This window comes from Pinus tabuliformis, chromosome 5_1, assembly GCF_031772625.1.
Source record: "Pinus tabuliformis cultivar Carrire ecotype Pingquan chromosome 5_1, CPIR1, whole genome shotgun sequence".
Classification (NCBI taxonomy): Eukaryota; Viridiplantae; Streptophyta; class Pinopsida; order Pinales; family Pinaceae; genus Pinus; species Pinus tabuliformis.
In genome coordinates, this window is record NC_142305.1 from 849,866,992 (window position 1) to 849,876,850 (window position 9,859).

Below are 9,859 nucleotides of genomic sequence, written 5' to 3' on the forward strand. Positions count from 1 at the left end.
TTGGAGTCCTTATGCCTTTGATCATTGTTTCTCTTGTATCAAGTTCACGAACAATACATCCATTTGATCGAAATATTACCTCATTTCCTTGATCACACATTTGACTAACACTCAATAGATTATGTTTTAAGCCATCAACATACATAAAATTTCCAGCTTTGACCTTTTCTTTCAAAAGAACAAAACCTTTACCTTTTATGAGAGCAGGGGTGTCATTTCCAAATGACACCTTCCTTTCCTTTTCTAAGGCACTATATGACTGAATTTTTTCTTTATCACCTGTCATATGTTTCGAGCATCCACTGTCAATGTACCATTGATTTTCTTGTCCTTCTGCATATAAAGCTATACCACATCTTTCTGGTTGTGGCTCTTTCTTTCTCAATGTTTTGGGACCCAATGAAGCTTGCTCCTTCTGAAATGTTTCCCGAAACCTACTCCTCCATTCAGAATCTTCATGACTGAAGTTGTTACAAATAGAACATTCTATTTCATTTTCAAGAGAAGAAAAGTTATTGTACATCCTCTTCATGATCCCAGTGACACTCCTTTGTTTTTGTGTTTCCCTAGTCATCATGGTCTTGTAGGCAACACATTGAGCAACTTTCTTTCCAAAGTTATGACATGAGAAAGATTGGCCATTAAAGAAATTCTTGCGATTATTAGATCTATTGACCATGTGATTGTAGTTTCCATTGACATTCATTCTTGAAGCAGATTTGGATTGATTTACCTGTGGTTGGTTGTAGCTTCTGTTCATCCTTGAATTGGATTGACCCCGATTTGCCTGATGATCCGCTTTATGCCTTTGCTGATGATTGTCAATCTGTTCACTTCTCCTTGCTGCATCAAGATAACTTTTGGAGGTGGATGGCTTCTGTGCTTGAGATGATTCTTCCGTGTATCCAAGACCTATTTTTATTAAAGGAGAATGTTGCACTTTGATAATTTCATCTAAAGTTTCAGATCCTTTAGCAAATCTGAGATTAAGAGCTTTTTGTTTCTCAATATCCTTTATAAGTCCCACAATTTCACATTCTAACTTTTCATTGTGTTTTTCTCTTTCAGCAAGTTGGAATGTCAGAGTATCTATGATCATACTCTTTTCTTCTAAACAGATTTAAAGTTTAGAAATTTCATCATAAAGATCATCTTCATCTATAGCGTCCAAGAAATCATCATCTTCAAAAGACATCAAAAATCTATAATCATTACCATGTTCATCTTCATCACTATTTGAAAACACATCGATGTCTTCATGTGTATAATAGCTCTTTTTACTTACATTCTGTTTTCTATTCCATTTAACTAGTTCCTTACCTTTATCAAGCTTATCTTTATGAGGACATTTGGCTGCATAGAGACCGACTTTTCGACAAGAAAAGCATTTGAAAGGTAGCTTACCTCTGAATCTTCCTGAACCCCTTTGAAGGTTTTTGACAATGTTTGATTCTTCCTATCCTTCTGATGTATGTCCTGACTCATTGTATTATCCTTTCCCTGAAGCTTTGAATGTGGCTTCTCTCATGCTTGATGGACCCCCTTTTCTCATTTCAAAAGTAGTTAGGATTTCGTGCAGCTGTGACATGGTAATACACTGAAGATTCTTCTTTTCTTCTATGGTAGAAACCTTTGATTCAAACTTAGAGGAAAAAGATCCTAGAACCTTTTCAACTAAAGTGACTTCTTTCATCTCTTCACCCAAGTTTCTCATACGATTAACAATCTCATCTATACATAAGAAATAATTAGCCACACTTTCATCATTTTGCATTCTGAGAGTTTCATATTGAATTCTGAGAGATTGTAGTTTTGCATGTTTTACCTGATCATCTCCTTCATAGCTTAGAACGATCTTGTCCCATATTTCTTTGGCGGTCTTGAGCTGCATAACCTTGATGAATTCTGATTGAGATAGACTCCGCAATAGAGTATTGACAGCTTTTGCTTTTGTTTCATACTGTTTTTACCAACCGTATCTGTAGCAGTTGCTGATGGAAATGTGTATACTCCTTCCACGATATCCCAAACTTCTATACCAAGAGATTGAAGATAGGTTGTGATTATAACCTTCCAATAAATAAAGTTGCTCCCATCAAAGATTGGTGGCCTGATAGATACCTCTTTTTCATAGTTGCTCATGCTGATAGATCTTCCTTCAAGCAATCAAGCTTCTTCTAAAGGACCTGCTTTGATACCAACTGTTGGAAATAATACTGAGAGGGGGGGTGAATTAGTATTATCAAGTCAATTATTTTTCATTTCACCATCAGGTTTGTATATGCTACTTCAGTTAGTTAAAACTGTGTATATACGAAACTACAGTTAAGGAAACCAATGCATAACATGCAGACTTATAATGTAGTTTATTCTTCAGATGTCGATCAATAATCTATGCATCAGATCCATATAAACAATAACCAGGGATAGAAAAACAGAGCAGACAGTCACACACAAGAACACAAGATATAAGGTGGAAACCCAATGTGGGTGAAAACCACCTGTTGCAATTCGTCTCTATCTACTTTTAATTAGAAACTTCTTTTTCTTACAATGTTTTTGGACTGGTGTAGTCTTATACCAGTACGCAGGCTTCTACTTGCAGAAGGCTACAACCTTCTCTCGTTCTCCAGTGTCTCTTGGAAGGGAGCTACAACCCCCTTAGCTCTTTTACTAGTTGATGTACTTCTACGTAGGTGCTAGCCTACAGAAGGATACAACCTTCTCTTTTCTTCCAGGGACCATGTTTCATAAATTTTCAGAATGGAACCATCAATAACATTAATCAAACATCAAATACATCTGCATCAACCAGTCTCCTTTGCACCAACCAAAAATAAATCAAACAATCACTTCTCTTAATGCTGTAACCAAAATACATTAACAGTAACCAGAACCCAATCCTAGACCTAGAATATTGCAACAATAAACAGAAGTAACTAGAGCATATTTCATGAGATGTATGCTACTCCAAAATGTAGAACCTGCGTGTATACGCGCCTTTTCTAGGCTGAACCTGCGTACAAATCTATAAAAGATAATCTTACCCATTTTAGATATTCAGAAATCGGCAATACCTAGATCATCAGATTTATCGATCAAGACATGCGCCAAATATAACAGATCAAAATCACACAAAGATACTTCGCTTCAAGCCTTGAGATCTTGACCCATTAATAGAACTTATCCTTCTCCTTGCGCTTAGGTTCCTCCTTGATTCAGATCTAGCTATGCACCATAACCCAATTCTGGATCTTGCTCTTCATAAGATATTCAATGCTTGAGTGAATGCATTTGCACAATGATCTCCTTCCCCTTTTATAATCTTAGGCCTTACTCAACACCATGGTCCAAAACCATAAAGAATCAATACCTTGGACCAAATACCTGGGTTCAACACTTCAGACGAGATACCATGGTCCAAAACCATAGGTCCAAATACCAAGGACTAAATACCATGGACCAAAAATAAGTTTTCCCACACGTATGTACGTGTTTCTCTTTGCATGAAAGTGCGTGCATATGTATATGTGCCTTTTGATCATCTATCCCGCGTGTATGCATGCCTTGGTTAACAAGAACCTACATATCTCTCTTTTTCCTTCATTTTGAGAACCTGAACTGTGATCTGTCATTTGAGTGAGTTGCCATTAAGGACAACACCTGTGTCATAGCGCCAAACCTGTGTCATAATGCCAACATATTCTAGACTTCAATATAAATTGAACCTTTGGATTAATATTAATACAAAAATGTTACTTTTTTCTTATTGAAACACCTGATTATGCTTGAAATCCAATTCGTCTAAAAAATCAAGGTTCATTTTAATGACTAGCTCCTCATGATTGAAAATTAAAGGTTCATTGTAGTGACAATCCATTATGTTTGAAACTTGGGTGCTAATTTATGTATTAATTTTCATATTTGACGGGAATGGGGAGGGTTATCTTGGTTTTGAGAGGGTGCTTTGGAGTTTTTTCCCATGGATAGGGGAGAAGTAGAAAGAACATAGAGGTTTTTTTTTCCCATCCCATCAAGCCCTTGAAACTTGAGCTCAAAAGGTAGGAATTATTTACGAGGATTTTATTGTCTTGTGTCAGAAGAGTGAAGCAATTAAAGAAGTTCAATGCTCCATTTCATAGGTGTCTTATGGTGTCCACCGCTTTTGACTATGTACCAGAGACAATTTGTCATGTAGCAACGCACTACAGTAGGATGAATCGACAAATGCCTCTTCTTTATGTAAAGTTATATACTTATCAGGCTTACAGACCCTCACTTCCTTTTCGAACTAAAATCCAATGCAAATAAAGGTATCATTGTACTATTTATTGTTTATATTTAATAAGTAGAATACATTCTAAAATGTCAGCTATAAGTAATATATGGAGGATTTTCAGTTTTGGTCTTCAAGAATCTCGTTAAAACTTCCTTATAACATTTTCGGGGCAAGAGGTGAAATGTTATTGATTCTTCATGGAAGATGGATGAATGGATAGAAGAGAAGAAAACCATGTTGAAAGAGGGAGTTTCTCTCCATGGATATCGTTCGGCCAAGGATGCTCTGTTTGTGCCTCCTTGAACTTATAATTAATGGAGGGAGTATTTATAGTTATCCTTCCCTTTGGAATGTCATATTGTGCTTAATTTGTTAGGGCCTTTAGAAACATTATGAGTATTGTTTGTGACAGAAGGAAAGATGCTTGATAACCTTATATAGTTGTATTCAACTGAAATATTTATTTAAGGCTATATAGTTGTATTCAACTAGAATATATGTTTCAGACTACATTGTGTCTTGTGTATCTCTGTGGGACCTATATTCATAATGTTAACTCCATGTCTCCCATAATTGCAAGAGGTGGATGGTTTTACATCCACAAGAATTTGTTACAGCTGAAAAGGCTGGAAAAATATAGAAATAGCTTTGACATCCAATTTGTTGGCCAAAAGAAGGAAAGGCCTACAATTGGTCCTAGTGATTTCATTCATAAAGGGTCATGTTCTGAGGAAAATGGAGATAAGGGGGAAGAGCCATGGTATGAATTTCATATTATTACCTGTTAGTTCATCATGGACAATTGAATTCTTCCGATTAAGGTGTTCAAATGGTTCCATTGTTTTTCTAGCTTGAAAAATTGGAATTGGCCTCAGAATCATTTTATGAACTAATTTACTAGAAAAATACAGAAAAGAATGATTATTGAGCTCGTTTTGTGCTTTCAATTTTATGAACCACCTGAATTGGCCTATAGAATTGGTTCTGTATTAAATGCGGACTAGCCAGTTCGAGGGCCATAGCATCCCCTTTTAGGGTCAAACTGGCTAAATTAATTGATTATGGTTCTGGTTTTGTTGGTTTTGAAAACCCTTTTCCTTTGAAATACATTTTATAAGTTTCGGTAATTCCCCTGAAGTTTTTACATTAGATTCTGGAGACATTGATTAGAGTTGAAATTAACATTTTCCAATAATCATGTTACAGTATTTATGTTTGGATTATGTTTTCCTTGTTGGTCAGTGGTCTTCTGGTTGAGAAGTGGGGTCAGCCTTCACGTGGAAATGATAAGAATAGAGAGCCCAAGCATTGCAATAGTTTATCTGAGTGTATTCTTCAAAGTGTAATTTAACTTGTTTATCTTATTATGCAATTTAATTATTTTCTTTTTCCATCAGAGTTAAGAAGAGAAAAAAATATGCCAAACAAGTAGGCAAGAGGATTACCAGAATTCTACATGAGTATGTAGTTACTGTATACTTGAGAGATTTGAGATCATTACATGTTAAGAAAAATTATTGTAACCATGTTATGTGCTTAAATTGGCAGTGAGGAACCCACTACTGAAGTCACAACAGGGGGAAAATCTCTGTTTCAGACTATGTTTTGTCTTATGCATCTATCTGGGACCTATATTCATAATGTTATCTCCTTGTAACCCATAATTGCATGAGGTGGATAATTTTACATCCACAAGAATTGACTATAGTTTAAAAGGCTGGGAAAATATGGAAAGGAGCTCTGATATCCAATTTTGTTGGCCGAAAGAAGGAAAGGCCTACAATTGGTCCTAGCGATTTTATTCTAGAATATGAGGGAGGGTCATTATCTGAGCAAAATGGAGATAATGGGGATGAGCCATGGTATGCATTTCATATTATTTCCTGTTAGTTCATCATAGAAAATTGAATGATTTTGATTAGGTTATTCAAATGGTTCCATCGTTTGTCATGCTTGAAAAGTTGGAATTGGCCTCAGAATCAAATTTTTGTAATCAAATAAAAGTGTGTCACAAAAAGAGAAAAATACAGCAAAAAGTTGAATCGCATATCTGTTTACCTTTCATAGGTTCCTCACATTAGGTATACAAAACTTCTAAAATGTTAGCAGACTTTTTCATATTTGAAAGTATATTTCATCCTCGGAGTTTACGAGTGTCTAATAAACATTAGCATCTAGATTTCTACATTAAAGATCAAAATCTCCATCCTAAAGGGGTACCATCTATGTTGCATCCTCTTCTTCATCATCAAGAACAAGGTAGGGGTTCTTGTCTACCGGTTGGAATTTTTAAAATGTGAATATATATAAGCCAAGGCTTACAACCTATTCTACACTATTTCTCACCCACCTGTACTTGTACATCGTGATTGTTATGATGGTGTAAACCATGATTTTGGTAAAATACAAATATCTGACAACAATAATGTAAAATTGCCTAAAAAGGGTCCATTTTTCCAAGTTCCTAGCTGTCTTCCCATCAATCTTGGATTCTTCACGAAGATCCTTGATCAACCAAACAATTGGAAAAATGATTGTAGAACAACAGATAATATATACAAGCAAAAATGTATGCTTCAACGATAACTATGCTCATAATGTTAGTGAAAACTTGCAATGGGATCATGATCATAAGAACATTGTTCTGCCTTTACTAAAGATAATGCTTCAAAAAGGACCAACCTGTACCTATGAGAACTATTACAGTGAATAGTATGATGCCCTTAAAAAACCAAAAGACATAGAAGGAAATATCCCATCCATGGGAAGTCCCTGTCCTCTCAACATACAATTTATCCTCGGTTACACAGATCAGATACAGTTCTTTGAACAGGAGAAATGCACACATAAGAACATGGATTTTATGCACCATGGCCCTTTGTTTTACATAGACCTAAATCCAGACCCAAATGAAAATTTCATACAAAACAAAGAAACAAAAGTAAAGTGAGGGAAATTGGGTTTGACTTGCACGAAGGAAATCCTTCACATTTCCCTCCAAATTATACATTTTGGTATGGAAATTAATTGAAAATTTGTACTGAGTGTGACAATTTACAAAAAAGAGACTATACTCATTAGCATCTACAATAGGGTATGAGTTATTATATGTATTGTCCAGACGCAGCTCCTTGAAGTTGGAAAATGGTGTGATGTAATGATTGTCGAGGACACAATAAATGGGATTCTCTTCCAATTCTACAAGAACCTATACCAAATATTTGTCTGGTGCTACGAGAAATCCCATCGTGGAGAGATATAGATTAGAGCCTTGTGGTGTGCCCGCCCATGCCACATATTTTACAAATATTTCGACATGCCTCGTCCGTGTGAGTGAAACAAATTTTTTCAAGCATAATCATGGCTCTAGAATGTCAATCTATTCTAGAGTCCTCCATCTCCGCAGAGAAAATGGGTAGGATGGAAATCCAAATTGCTGCTATGACCTGAACATAGATGCACAGCACAATGGGGAATTTGAGGTTTCCCATGGATGGAATACCTAATCCTGGATCCATATCTAAGTGTTTGAGAAAAAAACCCATAAGGAATCAAGGCTTATGGAACATTCTGAAGCCAACTGAAGACATGGGAATTGTGAAACTGAAGGTAAGCGAGTCAAAGAGGGAGGGAATATATAAAACGAAATATGAATCCTACATGGAAGGAACAAAGATTGATTGTTCATAAGGGGAAAAGGGTAGTGAATTTTCTCGGATAGGGTTATAAAATGATAAGAAACTAACTAACCCACCTCTTAATTTGACTCCAACCATGAATCTACCTCTAAATAAATTTATGAACTTGTTTACTAGAAGCTACATGAAATATTCATTATATATATAAACAAATTGAATTGTCTTGTCTGATTGGTTATTTACTGAACCAACCAGTTTGGTATGGACCCAATCACTAAAAGATTTCAAGGGCTAGACCATCCTCTTTTAGGGTCAAGGTTGTTGAATTGGCTGGTTATGGTTTAGGTTATGGTTTGGTTGGTTTTGAAAACCCTTGTACTTTGAAATAGTTTTTATCATTTTAGGTAATTCTCTTTGACTTTTTACATTAGATTCTGAGAACTTTGACTTGAGTTGAAATTGACATTTTCCAATAATTATATCTTATAGTATTTATGTTTGGATTATGTTTCCCTTGTTGTTGAGTGGTCGTGGTTTTCAAAACAGGAGTCAGGCTCCACGTGAAAATGAAAAGTATATAGAGCCCATGTAATACTATTTATTGCAATAGTTTATCTGAGTGTATGCATCAAAATATAATTGTACTTCTTTATCTTATGTTGCAATTCAATTATTTTATTTGTCCATTAGAGTTACAAAAAGAAAGAATAGTTTACATACAAGTAGGTAGGAGGATTACCAATAGTCTAGGTGATTATGTAGTTATGAGTAGAATTGAGAATGTTGAGATCATTGAATGTTAAGAAAACTTATTGTAACCATGTTATGCGCTTAAGTTTGCATTAAGGAACCCACCATAGACACAACAGGGAGTAGAAAATACGATAATGAAAAAGAGGACCAAATCAGTAGCTTCCACCAAAACATGCAACTTGGATATAGATGAAAGAAGGATAAATAAGTTTGGTACATTGGATTCTCTTGAGGATTAGGATTAAGTAATTGCAAGTGCAAATAATAGCAGTGACAATTTTCAAATAGTTTTTGGTGTCGTAGGCCAAATTAAAGAGATATTACCAATTTTAGATCATGATGTGGATGTTTCTCTTATTTGTAATTCATGAGATAGTAAGGTGAAGGGCGAGTGAATGAAACTACGTGACAAAGCCAGACTTGTCAACTAGAAAATGGGTCATCCCAAAACAGTGCAATAAAGTGTTCCAAGAAATGAAGGCTAGGAACACTATGAAGGAAGTAGAGGAGGATGACTGGATCAAGAAAGATTCCTTTAAGGAATTGAAGAGGATGGAAAAACTTACTTCAAATAAACATAAAAAAAAATGATAGGTCTTATAAGGTATATTTTCATGTAGTTCAACTCATTTTTGGTTTATTTTAATTTTAATTGTATAACATGTATATCATCAACAAATATTAACTCCATTGTATAAAATCCTTGGCTCATTCAAATTATTTAACAATGTCATCAAATATTAAGTTGTATAAATGTTGAGTGTGATGGGTTCATCATGGCGCTAACATTTTTATCTAGTTTGCAACAAAGTGAATAGAAATTGGTGGCACAAAGACCTACAAAAATAGATAATGTAGTTAAGCACCATGGTTTTCTGATGTATGAGAGTGAGAGTCTTGCATATAGAGAGGTTGTAACGCAGATGAAGGATTGGACAGAAGTGGTTGAGGAAAACAATCCAGGGCCAGTATTGAAGACACAATCAACTAGGTGCATGAATTGTGGAACCCGCTTTTGTCATCAAATTAAAGTCCAAACATCATTTATTTTCCCCTAATTATTTATTAAAATAGAAATTGAAACATGGTGTAGTTATACAATTCAAACTTCATATGTTATAACTTATATTCATTATTTGAGTGTTTAACTTTTTGTATATTGTAAAGCTTCTTAAATGCATTCCCTGTT

General features: G+C 35.1%; 1 pseudogene; it reads right to left on the reverse strand.

Annotated features, from left to right (window-relative positions):
- Positions 1-6,502: 6,502 nt before the first annotated feature.
- LOC149167522 (protein CANDIDATE G PROTEIN-COUPLED RECEPTOR 7 pseudogene) lies at positions 6,503-7,770 on the reverse strand (annotated as a pseudogene).
- Positions 7,771-9,859: the final 2,089 nt, after the last annotated feature.